Here is a 17,618-nt window from a genome sequence, read left to right as displayed (position 1 = left end):
GATGTCTGCTACACATTCACCCAGGCTCTGAAAAGAAAAGGTGATTGTAAATTGCACAGCAATGAATTTCAGCAAGTATAGACTCAGAAAGATCCTCCCATCTGTACTTCTTATCTCAGTTTCTATCAGTGCCATTGACTCTAAAAGGAGAATTGTTTAGATAAATGGAACTGTTGTCATGAAGCAGGCTAGGTTTACAACTGTGTACATCTTAAGAAAAAAAGCAATGCCATTAACGGTATCTTGCAGGGGAACCATCCTAATTTACTCACTAGTCCTACAAAGTCTTGATGATAAACTAAAAAATGTCAAAATCAGATCTGTTCCAAGTAACCTTGATGAGACAATTATAATACGAAAGAGCTGCTTGACCCAAAGTTGGCTTTTCAGTATAGGAGGAAGCTCCTATAAGGTTAGGAACACTGTAAAACTTAAGGTCATGACTGTAAATTGTACTTGGAAAAACACAATTTTACAGGTACACACCCAGACAGGACTGCGTTCAAATTAAAACCAGAAGGACAGAAAGAAGCAGTGGAGACCACAGGAACATAAATTACAGGGATTTACAAGTTTTCAAAGCACTTTTAACAATACGTTAAGAACACACTCTCAGTTGATAATGCAGTTTGGTTTAAGAACAAGATCAACAAAGTAATAGTTCACATTTTTTAGTTCAATAGCCAAAAAGACATTGAAAACCCTTCAGAGAATACTGATAGGAATGCCTTAATTCTCTTAAATCCAGGAGGAAGTTTAAAAAACCCAACCAAATATGTGACAATTTAGCATGCATTCAGACATTGCTCTCTCAAGAAAAACATTATATGCATTATCAATAAAGCACCAGGATGAATCTATATTTTATCAGCTACAAATTCTGTAAGCAAATGATCACCACTTTTGAATGTATAATTACGGTTTTCAACTAGCTATTTCAATATTTTTAATGTAACTCCGTATTCTTCTCTTTTAAACTCTACTGCTATAAGAGTAATTAATTCAAAAATTCCACCATAGGCTGGAATAACCGCAACTGATACAATTCTGACTCACGGATGACAGAACTCTTTGGCTTCCTGTTAATGGCTATTGTACGTGACAAATGGGCAGGAAAAGTGACTTCCAGGGGACTTCATTTCTCATCCTACAATGCCAATTCTAACTAGCTATTTAAAGAATGTACGGATAGTTAGCAACCTCTTTCCAAAGTAGCTCCACATATAGCTACTGCATTCATAGAATTAATATTTAAACATCTTTTTCTTTTCAGTTTTAAGGCTGGGTTACTATGTAGGCATCACAAATAAATGCATTGAGCTAATCTACTAGAGGCACTGATTATTTTAAGTCTGGCATTTATCACATATGGAATCAATTTAATGATTTTAGTTCATTGTATCCAACGTGGCTGATAAAACTGATACAACCGGGAGTATGTACTCTGAAGAAACCAACAAAAGAATTAACCACTTATTGAAAAAGAACAACAAAAGTACAGCTTCTTCGTTCAGTGAATGCAGTAAATAAAATTCAGCATCTGATCTATAACACTGAACAGTAAAGAAAACAAATCAAAACTTCCCTTTTACTCTCCTTTATGACGGTTAAGTAGAGTTTCAACATTAAAGTTAATTTCTTTCTCTCTTTTTTTAAAATAGTAATATCAGATCCTCACTTGCCTCTCTTTTGTACGATCAGAGTAGTGATGTAATAAGAGGCTGTAACCTGAGCTAGAATTCCCTCTTCCCACAATTCGGTGAAGAAAAGTGCTTATTTTTTCATTGTCGATCTGAACCGGTAATTCTCCTGTAACTTGCTTTTCCTGCCACTCCTCCTCCAGCTTGCTGAGCATACACTTGTCACATTTACTAAAATCCACAATTCAGCAGGCCATTTCTATTCAGCAAAGCACTAAAGCATGTGCTTAAATCCTATGGATTTAAGCACATACCTGAAGCTAAGCATCTGCTTAAATACTTTCCTGAACTGAGGCCTAAATATCAAATCAGTAAAAGCGACATTACTTTTATACCCATTTTTGGCCAACTTAAGCCAGTGTGTAATTTACAGCACTTCTTATTAGAACTAGTAAAAATAATATTTTGCAATTTTTTGTTGAAATTTAAAAAAATCATAAAGCTCTACTGCTTACTTCACTGTTGGACTTGTCCCAGAGAACTGCCATGGGAGATGCAGCTGCTTACCTCAAGTTGTATTTTGGCCCAATACATAAATAATTAGGAAAATAACCTGGTAAAGAGATGGACAACTATTGCTTACATACACTGGCTGAACCACACTCACAATGTATGCAGCTACCAAGGAAGAGAAAACAGTGATGAAGTAACTATTTAAAGGTTTTTATATTGCATTTTTGTTTGTCTACAAGTAAAATAACACAGCTAAAACTCATAATGTGAAGCTCAATGCACACTAGTGAGGAGTTCTCAGCTACATGTTAGAGCTAAAGGCCCCCGTATGGGACTCTCATGCTTGACATTAAGCACATATTTAACTGTTTTCCTGTGTAGGAAAGGACTTACTCATGCCCTTAACTTTAAGAAGATATTTAAATGGTTTGCTGAATTGGGGCCAATGGCACAGTCCACTCAAAAGTTAAATGTTGTTAAAATTAGGCGCTATCTTCCATCTTGTAGAGTTGAAGATAACATTGTCATATAAAATGAAACTTAGAACTTACTGAGAACGCAACTTAAAAATGGCACAAAATATATGAATTATTTCTTATGCATATGTATTGTCATAATATTCTTTACAGGTCCTTGTGAGATGTTTTCATTAATATCTGTATCAAATCTTTGGTATTACAGCAGGTGCACCAGTTTTGCCTGCTACATACATAAGGCTGAAAAATAGTTTCCATTTTAACATCCTTTTTTCACTTATTCTTAACTTTCCGAAACATTCACTTTGAAGACTGACATTTTTCATGTTTGGTCTCTGCCTGAATTTGCAACCTTCCCAAGAGCAAACTGGTGCTAGAGTTCTCTGTGAGTTCTAGGCAGAAGGCTGATGTGATGACCACTTCCTATTTCCTCTCCTGTTGAGCAGGCTGTGTAGGGTGACCACACTTTTAAAAATGGAAAACCTTTAAAAGGCAAGGGACACCTTTCTTGCTATTGTCTCCAGAGGCTGGGGAGGCAAGAGGTCTGGCAGCTAGACGAGGGTTAAATTGAGAATACTTGTCACTAGTGTGTGAGGGAATTTGGTACCTAGGAGGGTGTGTCTGATCTGATCTATGCTTTTCATTGGAAGAAGGGGTCATGTATGAGTTTGGCAGTTAGGAAGGCCTTTGGGAGGTGCCTACTTGTGACTGTCCCTCACTATCCCACCAACTGACCTTTCAGCTTCCTTCCTGTCCCAACAGCATCCAGTGTCTCCAGTAACCTAGTGTCAGGCATCCCTCCCTCACTTACTGGTGAATTCTGCACTTCCTGGGCCCTGGCTGCACTTTGCAAGCGCTGTGCAACAGTGAAGAGCCATCCTGATCCTGAACTGGTGTTTGTGAAGCTGACCTTTCGGGAGAGCACAATTCTGACGCCTCTAGATGGCAGCCTATGCCATCTACCTTTAATGCCAGCCTTGTTATTTTATCCTGATTACATGTTAAATATGACCTAAGAGGGTAAAGAGAAAATTAACATATGCAGTAGATCACTATGAAACAGTGCAGTGTCTGAAATGCAGTGTTACACCAAGAACTATCTAGTTAAACAAGATGCATTTCCAAATACTGTGCTGAGAAAGACATGCAAGGAGGTCTACTGACACACAACCAGTTCATTCACAAGAATCCAGTGGCCACAAGGAACACCTGATCTTTATAAAATAGCGTGCCTCTGCCAACAGTTCATTCAGGATAATATTTACTATACAAATATAAGATATTACTTAATAGCTTGTTGTACAATATAGATAATTAGAATGCCAAACATAAATGTTCCTAGGTATGTAATAGTTAAAACCGGTCTAGAAGTCTCCGCCTTTCACAGCTGGATATATTCTAAAAGTGAAAGACATGTGACAGTGATATGCTACACAGCATTCTAAATATTAGGGAAGGATAATCAAATCAAGGAATTGGAAAAAAAATTGTAATTGCCCCCTCCCTGTGGGATGGAATGGCAGCAAAGAAAACACAAGGCTGCCCTCACAACATTTCCTCCTAATTCCTCTGCTGAGAGAGAGGCTTTTCCCTTTCACAGAACTGGCAGTGGTTTGGCCCAGAGATCTGGGGTACTGGTGGAGAGTAAGGTCATCCACACCACTTCCTGGACTCTGCAGCTCTGTCTTAGATCTCTGTTGAGACAGGAGTGCCAACAGGGCTTCCCTTCCCAACGCTTGGCACCCTCTACCTCTTAAAGGAAAGTCCCATGTGCAGAAAGGGCTCTGCTCAGAAGTTAATAACCATAAGGCTCTAATAGCCCCTGAGTGGACTTTCCCCAGGACTGTGGATGGGACTGGTGCATAAGTAGCCCAAAGCTATTTTCCTTTTCTGTATGGATTTTGGAGCGCACAAAGAGCCCAGACACAGTCCTGAAGGGGCAGTTGACCTACTTGTTAGAATGGGCAGGAACATATCCATGTGTGGATCTATGGGGAACCTTTACACAGAGAAGCTATAACAAGATGAGGCTCCCTATTTTGGCCAACTGCCCAATCACATAATGTTTGGTTTAATCAGTCTCTATATTCTTTTTGATCACACAAAATAAAATTACTACTATGCACATATCTATGAAATTGAAGCCAGAGGAATGCATGTCAAAGCAGTATTATGACATCTTCATAACAAAAGGGATTCAGCTCTTTTGAGTGGAGTAGACTAACAGTTATATCTCAAAGTAGAAGATAAATCTCCTGAAGTGGTATTTTAATTTTATAACAAAAGCTGTGAAAAGGATCCTCTAATCTTAACAGCCATAGAATTACAAATAAGTGGCCAAGAGGCATAAATATTCCATGACTGACAAATATATTTCTCATTAAACAAACTAAAACTTTGCAGTCAAAGCTACAAATCTGCAGAATGAATGTATGTAAATACTGGGAGAACAAAGACTTGACATTAGCAACTTTGAGTTCAAGATAGTGATTTATGTACTAGATAAAGTCTACAATATCATCTGAAGTTTTAAATATCAATGCATACTATTAAATTAACATCTTAAAGTACCAGTAACTTAATCAATTGTTTTGAGAGGATTTACATTTTTTAACCTAACAACAAGGATCTTTGGTGACAATCCAAAATTCTTATTTCCAAATGGTAATAGCACATATTTTATGTTTGTCTAGAGTTGGGGGAGGAAAAAAAAAAGAGAGAGAGAGAGAGAATGACAACGATGACTAATTTAATTTAAAATTTTGCCAGAAACTTTTAAACAGATTTAAAGAAGCTTAACTTCAGTTAAGATCACAGATTGGTTTTTAGTGTCTCCAAGCTCACACACTAAGTACTGTAAAAAAAATTATTACAAGTAACAAAAGGACAATGCAGTCTCAATCACACTCTTTTCTGGCCCTTGTATACTGTAGAAGTTGAATCTTGGATTACTGTAGAGTAGAAGAGCTGATTTTTAAAGGAATATTTAGTTTACTCCTTGTGATGGATTTAGGTTTGGTTTCTGTGTCTTACACAGACATTTTCAGTTTTGGAAAGGTATCATTCATGCCAGTTTTTCTGGCCCATATCCAAGACAAAAACATTGGAATTATCTTTTAAAGAGGCTAATTAATTGTCTGATTAGAGGCAGTGGCAACTTTTAATGTGTACACAAAGGCAAAACAAAATGTGAAAGAAAGTACTGAACAGATTCAAACAAGTCAAGTTCTCAATAAAATACATCGTCTTTTGCAAGTCATTCTCAGTAGTACAAATCTCATTGTTAATTATTATTTGCTGAGCACTGTCTGTATGTTTGGAGCTCTACAAAACATAAAAAAATAAACTGTCGCTGTCCCAAAACGTTTGAGTATTAATTAAAAAATATTAACTCATGTTGAATTATTTGTTCTTCTGTTAAAAAAAAATTGGTCACTATGCTTTATGTTAAAAACTATGTGGTAGAAACCTGACAATATGCTGTCCTCCTTCATAGTCAGAGAGCAAATGAGCTTTAAAGACTAGTCAAAGGAACAACTCCCCAAAGCATTTGATTTTAATTAGTCAAGTTGTGTCCCTATCTATCAAAGGAACTCATAAGAACATAAGAACGGTCATACTGGCTCAGACCAATGGTCCATCTAGTACAATAGCCTGTCTTCCAGCAGTGGCTAGTTCCAGAGGGAATGAACAGAACAGTGCAATTATTGAGTGATACATTCCCTGTCACCAAGCCCTAGCTTCTGAAAGTCAGAGGTATAGGGATACCCAGAGCGTGGGGTTGTGTCCCTGACCACCTTGGCTAATAGCCATCGATGGATCTATGCTCCAAGAACTTACCTAATGATTTTTTGAACCCAGTTATACAAATTCCACAGGTTGACTGTGTATTGTGTGAAGAACTACTTCCTTGTGTTTGTTTTAAACCTGCTCGTTATTAATTTGGGTGACCCCTAATTCTTGTGTTATGAGAAAGGGTAAATTACACTGCCCCATTCACTTTCCACTCCATTCATGATTTTATAGACTGGTATCATCTCTCCCCCCTTTAGGCATCTTTCTTCTTAAATGAACATTCCCAGTCTTTTTATTCTCATGTGGAAGCTGTTTCATCCCCCTAATAATTTTTTTCCCCCTTTTCTATACCTTTTCCAATTCTATTCTATCTTTTTAAGATGGGGTGACCAGAACGTCACACAGTATTAAAGGTGTGGGTGTACCATGGAATTATATAGTGGCATCATGATATTTTCTGTCTTATTATCTCATAATGATTCCTAACATTCTGTTAGTTGTTTTGACTGTAGCTGCACACGAAGCAGATGTTTTCAGAGAATTATCCATGTTGACTCCAAGATCTCTTTCTTGATTGGTAACAGTTAATTTAGATCCCATCATTTTGCATGGATACTTAGGATTATGTTTTTCAATGTGCATTACTTTGCACTTATCAACATTGAATTTCATCTGCCAGTTTGTTGTCCAATCATCCACTTTTGTGAGGTCCCTTTGTAACTCTTTGCATCAACTTTGGACTTAACTATCTTGAGTAATTTATTATTGTCTACAGAACTTTGCCACCCCACTGTTCACCCAGTTTTCCAGATGATTTATGAATATGTTGAACAGCACAGATGCCAGTACAGATCCTTCAGGAACCCTACTATTTACCTCTCTTCATTGTGAAAACTGAAGATTTATTCCTACCTGTTGTTTTTTGTCTTCTAAAGTTACGATCTATGAGAGAACCTTCCCTCTTATCCTATGACAGCTTACTTCGTTTAAGAGCCCCAGTTGTGGGGCCTTGTCAAAAGCTTTCTGAAAGTCCAAGTACATTATATCGCCTGGATCTCCCTTGTCCAAATGCTTGTTGACATGCTCAGAGAAATCTGATAGATAGGTGAAGCATGATTTCCCTTTACAAAAACCACACTGACTCTTCCCCAACATACTGTGTTTCTCTACGTGTCTGATAATTCTGTTCTTTACTATAGTTTGGACCAATTTGCCTGGACAGAAGTTAGTCTTACCAGCCTGTAATTGACAGGGCTGCCTCTGGAACTCTTTTTAAAAATTGGCATTACATTAGCTATCCTCCAGTCATCTGGTACACAAGCTGATTTAAGCGATAGGTACATACCACAGTTAGTAGTTATGCAATTTCACATCTGCGTCTCCTCAGAACCTTTGGGTAAATACCACCTGGTTCTGGTGTCTTATTACTGTTTAATTTATCAATTTGTTCCAAAACTTCCTCTATCTGGGACAGTTCTTCAGATTTGTCAACTAAAAAGAATGGCTCAGGTGTGGGAATCTCCCTCACATCTACTGCAGTGAAGACAGATGCAAATAATTCATTTAGCTTTCCTGCAATGGCCTTATCTTCCTTCAGTGCTTTTTTTGCACCTTGATTGTGCAGTGGCCCCAGCTGTTTGGCAGGCTTCCTGTTTCCGATTACTTACTCCGATGAAGTGAGCTGTAGCTCACGAAAGCTCATGCTCAAATAAATTGGTTAGTCTCTAAGGTGCCACAAGTACTCCTTTTCTTTTTGCGAATACAGACTAACACGGCTGTTACTCTGAAACCTTAAAAAAACTGTTTCTGTTAGCTTTTGCATCTGTAGCAAGTTTCTCTTCAAATTCTTTTTTGGCCTGGCTAATTTTATACTTTTACACTTGACTTGCCAGAGTTTATCCACCTTTCTATTTTCCTCAGTAGGATTTGACTTCCAATTTTTAAAGAATGTCTTTTTTGCCTTTTACTGCCTCCTTTACTCTGTTGTTTAACCAGGTGGCATTTTTTTGGTCCTCTTACTGTTCTATTTTATTTTTTTATTGATTTGGGGTTTGCCCCTATTATGGTGTTTTTAAATAGTTTCAATGCAGCTTGCAGGCATTTCATTCTTTTAATTTCCATTTAGCTGGCTTCTTCATTTTTGTATATTTCTGCTTTTTGAAGTTAAATGCCATATTTTCCCCGCTACAAGCATGTTAAATTCAATTACAATATGGTCGCTATTACTGAATGGTTCAGCTATATTCACCTCTTGGACTAGATCCTGTGCTCCATTTAGGATTAAATAAAAAATTGCCTCTCTCCCTGTGAGTTCCAGGACTAGATGATCCAAAAGCAGTCATTAATAGTGTCTAGAAATTTTATCTCTGCATCCTGTTCTAAGATGACATGTTCTCAGTCAGTAAGAGAATAGTTGAAATTTCCTGTTATTATTGGGTTTTCTGTTTTTGTAGCCTCTCCCATCAACCTGAGCATTTCACAATCACCATTACTATTCTGGTCAGGTGGTCGGTAGTATAAATCTACTGTTATATGCCTATTATTCAAGCCAGGAATTTCTATCCACAGTGATTTTAGGGTAATTTGATTCATTTAAGATTTTTACTATATTTGACTCTATGCTTTCTTTCACATATAACCCCACTCCCACACCAGCACAACTCACCCTGTAATCCCAATATATTTGGTACCCTGGTATTACTGTGTCATTGATTATCATCATTCTGCCAAGTTTCTGTGATGCCTATTATATGAATATCCTCATTTAATACCTAGCACTCAAGTCCACTCATCTTAGTATTTAGACTTCCAGCATTTGTATACAGGTACTTATAAAATTTGTCAACATTTAGTTCTCTGCTTTCATATCATGTAATTGAATGGGACTCTTCTACATTTGACTGATTCTCCTCAGTACCTAGCTGTACTTTATCAACTTCTATCCTTTCCTCTTTGCCAGGATATATAGTATCCCTTTTAATAAAACCTGCTCTAAGGGATGTCTCATATGAACATCATGTGCTCCTCTGCACCTGTGTTGGCTTTCCCCCAGCTCTTAGTTTAAAAACTTCTTTACAACCTTTTTAAATTTACATGCCAGAAATCTGGTTCTGTTTTGGTGTGCGTGGAGCCCATTCTTCCTGTATAGTCTTCTTTCCCCAAAGGTTCCCCAGTTACTAATACACCTAAACCCCTCCTCCCAACACCCTTGTCTCATCCACGCATTGAGACCATGCAGTTCTGCCTAACTGGCTCTGCACATGGAACTGGAAGCATTTCAGAGAATGCTACCACAGAGGTCCTGGACCTTAATCTCTTACCTAGCAGCCTAAATGTGGCCTCCAGAACCTCTTTCCTGCCTTTCCCTATGTCATTGGTACCTACATGTACCATGACTACCGGCTTCTCCCCAATACTGCACATAAGTTTATCTAGAGGTCTACAACTTTCACACCTGGCAGACAATTCACTATGCGGTTCTCCTGGTCATCACAAATCTATCTATATTTCTAATAACTGAATCCCCCATTACTATTACCTGTCTCTTCCTAATAATTGGGGTCCTCACCCCTGGAGGGGTACTTTAGTACGAGACGACAGGGTATCCTCACTGTGAGATAAATAAAATTTCCTATCTTCTATGCCACATACACAAAATCCCATTCATCTTGGTATGTAATATCTACAATGATAATCCATTATTCCAGGTCCCTAAAATACAGTGTTTTGGCATTTTAACAGAGCTAGTCTTTGGAGATGCAATCAGACCAATGTCACTTGGATACTGTATAATGCACAGGGGGCCGTGATAATGGATTAACCTAAAACATGAAAATGTACTTTCTTGTTATTACTTCTGTTTGATTTGGGGGGCTTGGTGAAGAAATGGCTACATCTTAAACAAGCTGGGAGAATATGCTCAAGGTATTGCAAAATGTGTTTGTGTACTTGGGCATTTCCTGCAGCAAATCCCATAGTTGAGGTTCTGTTCCAGTTTTCATTCTAACTCCCCTTTCCTTATAACCTTTTCAGTTGCTCATAACTTCCCCCGAGCAAACTCCTTTTGGCCTGAAATCTTTTATGATTATTTTAGTCCCAAGATAACTTACTTAAGAATGTTTGAGGAAACTTGGTTCATCCCTTTTTGAATTGTGTGTGTGGGGGAGAAAATATCCCCCTTCCTTACATATTCTGACTGAATTTTGTCCTGGTGTAAGTAAAAAATGGCTAGGAAATTCACACTTGGCTCCTTCTTTTATAACCCTCACTGAGCAGATGAAAAGTTTGACAGAATTACTGTAACATAAGGAAATAAGAAGGGAACATAAAAGAACGGTCTAATGCAGAAGTCAAAGCAGTGGTTTGGAAAGCTTTTACACCCAGCTTTTAAACTGACTGAGGGTACAGCTTTTTTTTAGCTTGATGGGAGAAAAATGTGCTGATGTTACAGTATATTCCATAGATATTTTGCATAAAATGCATTACTTATTCTTGTGACATGGAACTAACTCTCCAGAAATATATCTTTCTCAACAAAATTTCACTCCATGTGAAATGAAGCATCAAAACGTTCTCTTCTACTTGAGTGTGTTCTTCTGCCACAATTTATTCCCTGTTCAGATGCAACTCTCTTAGCAGGAGCTCAGGCTAAAAAGCTAATGGATCTAAAAGGGCACCACTTGCCATTTTCAGAATATTATGTGTGTGCTGTTCCAGTCCTGAACATGTCCATTATAAAACACTGGACCTTTACTATTACATTGTGAATATGGAGACTATTACTATTTCCTATTTATTTATCATTTATATAAATGTCAAATTTTAATCTGTATAAAGGAGTTAATAATTTTACTAAACAGGAACTTAAATACACTGCAGCTATTCTTTCTAGTTTCACAGTACTCCATCAAACGGTTAAATGCTTGGGTTTTATGTCAGGTTATTTACAACTTTGTATAAGAAATAAGTCTTTATATTAGTAGTTCAGTTTCTCTTCAAAGTTAGATCTGCATTATTTCTTTGCGCCTATATAAACAAATCCCATGCTGCTAGCATTTAATCAGCAGAATATGTCACCACTCAGGCTCTTCTTCTGTTTTAAGGTCAAGCTATTTCCCCCCCTGTTTTGCTAACTCCACCATTGGCAACGCTCTAACCTCTAAACAAAGTATGTTGTAAATTTTTCTCTAACATTTATCATGGATCAGAGTACTATTTCTATATTGAAAACAGTATTCAGAATGTATTCACAAGGTTAAAAATGATCATTTTGTTTATCTGAAATGTTTAGTTTCTTAAAATAAAAATGTATGCTTCCAAAAAGAATGGTAATTAGAGAACACAAGAGCTCAGAAATAATATTAGTTTTGCTATGACCACATTGCTAGCATTTTCCTTTTTGGGATAGCTTTAGAGTTTTTGGTCTAGCATGGGTATATAACTGATGGGAGAATTTGGCCAAACACAATAATAATCCCAAATATTTCTATCACTTACTACAAAGGATAGTTATAAATTTAGAAGCATATTTAAATATGTAAATGTATTTATCAAACCTGATGCAAACAAGAAATCTAGCTGAACATATAGGTTCAATATGTTCCTAATTTAAAATTTTAATACATAGGCAAAAATGTGTTAGCCTAAAAGATTTATTAAAAGTTATGTAAGTAGTTGCTTTAATAGTTTTTTCTTATAACAGATGAAGAACTAAAGCAGATGAAATTCAGGTATGAGTACAACATATAGAAGTAAAAGATATTGGAAAAGATTAACTCCATTACAGCATAAAAAGGTAGGAGTTTGCAATATTCTCAATGGAAAAAATTCAAGGATGCCTTGAGGCTCTTTGGATGTAAGGTTAGCATGTGCCTGGATCAATGTAGTCTATTTTGAAGCAGAGCTACTCTCGAAGGTCTTGTGTGGGTGCTATGAGAAAAGTAGTGAAACTACCGGGAAGATTAATGTGAACTATTTTCTGGCCTGAACTTATCTACTCCCATACAGTGTGTTCATATTTTCTCTTCTTTTTTTGTGAGCTCCAAAACAGTAATATGACATTTCTGCTTAAACATAAAGAATATCACACAAAAATTTTCTAATCTTTTTGAATGTGCTGATTTAGTGCTTTCTCAGGTGAAACAGATTCCCCTTCAAATTTTTTCTTCTGCTTATACTTCTCGGATGAATGTTCAATATGAGCAGATCCTAATTAGGGTTCATAATCATTATTCAAACATTCATGCTGAGTTATCTTAGTCATTTCAAAGTTTATTTATTACTCTTTAAATAAATGCATACTTCCTGTGTCTCATTCACAACATAATCTTTTACTCCAGTATTTGTTCATATTTAGCTCTGTGGTCAAAGCTGAAAAGAGGTTTAAAGGTTTGAGCTGGTTCATTCAGAGACTTGTAAATTCGTAATAGCAATAGATGAATATGGTCCTTTGCAAGTTATTTTCACCTGACTGAGGTGTGTACAACTGGATAACCAGCCACTGATTCAGCAACTTACAGAAGCACATGCCTAACTTTAAGCATGTGAGAAGTCTCAACTACTCATGTGCTTAAAGTATCTTCCTGAATTGGGGCCTCAGTTTCTTAACCCAATCAACTTCAATTTATACAGCACTAACCCACAGGCCAACACACTGTAACTGTTAATCAGATGAGAAAGTTATCAGAAACAAATTCGGACATGCTACAAATCAAACTTATCTACAGAAATACACGTATACTGTGGCATCAAATAATAAGGATCAATGTGCAATGTCTCAAATCCATATATTTGAAAGAAAAAATTGAAATGACTGACATATTACCTCTTTTATCTTTAGTTCTACATTATCTTTGAAGAGGTCATCATCAAATTTAGATAAAATCTACTACTCTTCCTCCAACTCTCTGACCTACCTGATTACCGCAAAATTGATTAACAAGAATTTTGTCTTTATACATATTGCACCTATATGTTTGCCACTGGTCTCCAGTTTTGTCTAAGACTATTGGAACTTAGGTGCAAAAGGGCTCCCGAAAAACCTTTATATTTGAGCAGGACTTACATATTAAACTTCCCTATTTGCTCAAGGTGTTATTCTATGTAATTATAGATATATTTAACATCTCAAAATGATTGAGGATTTTTAAAAATTTGTAGCTCACGGAAAGGCACATTAATGTTTAGAATGACTACTGATATTTTTTTAAATAAAACTATGTTTTGCAATTCCTTCTGTCTCTATTAACTTGATAATTTGGTGGTGTCTGAACACTACAGATTGTGGGGTTTGGATTAAATAGTTTGACTCACATATAGCATGTAGCCACTGATTCTTTCAAATATGTGTTGAATTGGTTTGTGTGGATGGGAAATTCTGTACTGGTAGTCATTACTAGTAGTTCAGATGTAGTATGCTGCAGGTAAGGAACTGGATCTCATTTAAAAAAATCCAAATGTGGATGCTTGGTCAGTTGAAAAACAACACTCCAACAGCTTTCACTAAAATACCAATTATGTGCCTGAAAATGTGGCTATTTATGTCCATTCTATATCCTACTACCTACTCTGTATTGTCAAGTGTTTGCACACTGGCTTGATGGACATTAGAGGATCTTTGAAGCATGCCCTTTTCTGCAACTTAATTTGGGTACTGTATCTGAATTAATGACATATTGCTGAATTTGGGATGGGTTACATGACCTCAGGTTCCATTTTCTTTGTTAAAGGGAAGGTCCTTCAAGACTGTAGGAGGACTGGATAGCTCCTGTCTACTCAATGGCCCTGATTCACCATGATCTTGTGTAGTAATTTACACCTATACAAAGTAAGTGATAAGAAAGGTCTAAAACTCTACCAGTTCCCATTGGTACAAGGACACATACAGGTAATATATCAATGTAGGCCTCAACTATGTTGAATGATGATTAGGAGAAATCTGTACCTTAAAGAATCCCTTGGAAATGAGATCTTACAGGTACCTAATAAATATTTAAGATAAATCTGGACCAAAGGATGATACAATATTCAAATTCTAATAAAAAGTTGACATTCACAGTTTGAGTCTTCTCTCATTTACACTGGTCGAACTCAATTGACTAGAATGGAGTTACTCTTGACTTAAATTAGCGTAAGTCAGAGGAGAATCAGAATCTTGGTCTTCAAGAATTAAATCTGATTATTGGAAGAGAGTTCTTCCATCACACTTGGAGAGATTCTCTAGAGGCAGTTGTTTCCCAACCAGTGGGCCACAACCCCCAGAGGGTCATAGAAGACAATCAGGTGGGTGGCAAAGCACTGAAAATTTTATCACAATCTAAAGCAAAGAAAATCTTGCTCTCCCACTCCCCTCAGACCCTTACCCTTCAAGGTCAAGTATTCTCCGTCAACCTCTCAAAACACACACAAATAAATTATACAGCATTATCATTGTTATAAGGGAGACATTTTTGACTTGTACTTTTATAGTAAATGTAATGTGGTTGTGAAAACGTTTGAGTTCAAACAAGGGGTCACCAACCAGTAACAGTTCAGAAACACTGCTCTGTATGTTATATTATTGAGATGGCAGAAAGAAAACTTTAAGCTGAAAATAAGAAAATACACTCTTCTGCCATGAAAGGTAAATTATCATCTACCAGTAACTAAGTTTAGTCACAGACTAGCAAGACTTTTCATAGTACTCACCTAGATGACATTATTTTTAACTTATATTTTATAATTAGACTTGGCAGGATTTGATTGTTTTATATGAATGTTTATTTTTAAGCCTTTTTTCCTATATCTACCAATTAAAATTTTCACAGTTGCAAAAAAATATTGGGGGTCAGGCAATAATTATTTAACGACGGCAGACAATGAGTCTCAAAAAGTTAAAGCTTTATAACCATTAAAACTTGAATTGTTAACATCACATGTCAAAACATACACCGTAAATAGCCTTAAATCTAACTCTAAGAAGTTCTCAAGCAGCATTTTTCTTACTTTGACTATCTGTAAATTTTGATTATTATGGAGGGAAATACTTTTCCATTAGTTTGTATGTGAATGTTGAAATTGATGTTTATAAACATTTACTGATAAAAAGCTAATCTTTCCAAGCCTATTTATAATTCTCTCTCTATTTCTGTACAATTCCAATAAAACATTATTTTATTTAAGCCTAGTGGAATTGGGTCTGCAGACTAATTTGGGCTGTAGCAGACTGACACCCCTAGAGAAGTATCAAAATACTTTGGACCCTCAAGGAAGACAGAGAGGAATAGTTAATTGCCTGAGTACGAACACAGAGCAGGCTGTTGTCTTTCTTTCCAAACAGTGCACAGCAGTGCTGAGGGGAGCCACTGCGGGTATGGAGAGAGTTGAATGGCTTACATTCTATGAGGCTATTATAGGAGAGTTCCCTCACACACTAGGCAAAACAGATGATGGCTCTCAGCAACTGATTAAAGATTTACAGACTTCAGACTTTGTTTTAACTTTTTGTGTGAAATTTAATTCTCATGAAAATGAAGGACTGATAGCCTTGGTTAGAGTCAGACAGAGTAAAGACAAGTGTCATGCAAGCTTATTCATACATCTTTGCCAAAGTAGCTCTATCCTGACTGGCCAAACCCATCATATTCCAGGATTGGGTCTCGGCTGAGAAGAAACTGCCTATTAAGCAGAATCATGCCAAACTCTGTGGTGTTTTTTTTGACATGGACAAGTGTCCACTAGGGAATAAGCTGAGGCCACCAAGATCATTTTATTTCTGACCTAAGATTAGAACCTAGTCCTCCAGAGACTAGTGGATTAACTCAAGGCTGTGCCCAGCCCCCTTTTTCACCTTAGAATTCTGTCCAACTTCAAGATTCAGTTAGGGGCTACATTTTTAAGGCTGGAAAAAGTAGTACTTTTCACCATGTCAGTGCCTAAGTTTATTCTGCAGATGATTCAAAATGACAGAAACCAGAAATCCTTAACTGAATGTAACTACGGTTCATCATCATAAAATCTTTGCTCAGATATGTCAATATCCCACAAAGCACAGGACCCACTTTGGTGTTTTATCAGTGCAGTTAACCTACAAAGCTATTGAAGATCTTGCCTTATTTGAATTACCCATGGTCACTGTCATTTATTGCATTTTAGGCACAGCAGTTTGAAAATTTTCACTCTTTTTAGAGTACATTTTTTGCACCATGTTTTTGTTCATCCACGATGCTACAATACTACAAAAATGTCTTGACAAATTATCTACAAGATGTTCCCTTTGCTTCCCCAATTGTATCTAGAGTGGAAAACCATTCTTATTGAAGGCCTTTGTCCACTTAAACTCCTCTTGGGTTATGTAAAACTCACTAAGACACTAAAGCTGTGTTTTAATTTGCTCCATTTTAAGCCAATGAGTTCTATTACATGTGGATTATTTCTGGTTTATCAAGACTACAACACACCATATGACTTGTGAACACGTTAAAGTATTCAAGAACATCCGCAATGATTTTTATGGTTCCAATTAAAAAAAAAAAAGTTTTTTTTTTAGTACCATAAGATTGTAAACAATTCGGCTATAAATAGTCAAATTGGTGTTTAAAGTCCTATGTAAAAAGAACACTATCAATATGAAATCTACGTAGTTTAAAAAAAAAAGAGCTAAAAGTAGTTTGGGGTACTATTTATTTATTTTTTTACCGAGATTTTTACTAATTACAAAAAGAGAGCACCCATCCCATGCGGAAGGTCGCCTTGTTAGATTCTTAAAAAATAAAATTAATTCCTAAAAATCAACTCAACGAGAGCACTACTAGGACCCTAATAATACCCCACTGCCAGAGGGCAAGAGGCTCCCTAGTAGTCTAAGCTGTCTGAGCGGCTCCATGTACCCCAACTCACTGCTGTCATAATCTGTATCTAAAAGTTGTCATGGAAGGTATCATATGCAAACTGGTAACACAGTGGCATTAATATTACTGTGTGATGGATATGCAAGTGATATATGAAAATAATAAATATGTACTGGAAATAGGTTATTGAAATGTGTTTGGCAGGTAGGTCTCATGCACCGTTCCCTAGACAAAGGAATGTGGTCCCATGTGCTTGAATGGTCTCCAGTGGAAAACTGAGCAAGAAGAGACAATGAAGTACATTTACATAAAAGATAAATAAAACCATCAAACTAGTGAGTGGAGGAGATTGCCACTTAACTATCCAG

At 36.7% G+C, this 17,618-nt stretch overlaps 1 protein-coding gene across 6 annotated transcripts in view; it reads right to left on the bottom strand.

Moving 5' to 3' along the window:
• Positions 1–17,618, bottom strand: part of SCAPER (S-phase cyclin A associated protein in the ER) — a 345,110-nt gene that overhangs the window by 5,861 nt on the left and 321,631 nt on the right. The gene's annotated exons all lie outside the window — the stretch shown is intronic.

Source organism: Lepidochelys kempii, chromosome 10, assembly GCF_965140265.1.
Source record: "Lepidochelys kempii isolate rLepKem1 chromosome 10, rLepKem1.hap2, whole genome shotgun sequence".
Lineage (NCBI taxonomy): Eukaryota > Metazoa > Chordata > Testudines > Cheloniidae > Lepidochelys > Lepidochelys kempii.
This window is presented reverse-complemented; position numbering and strand designations above follow the sequence as displayed.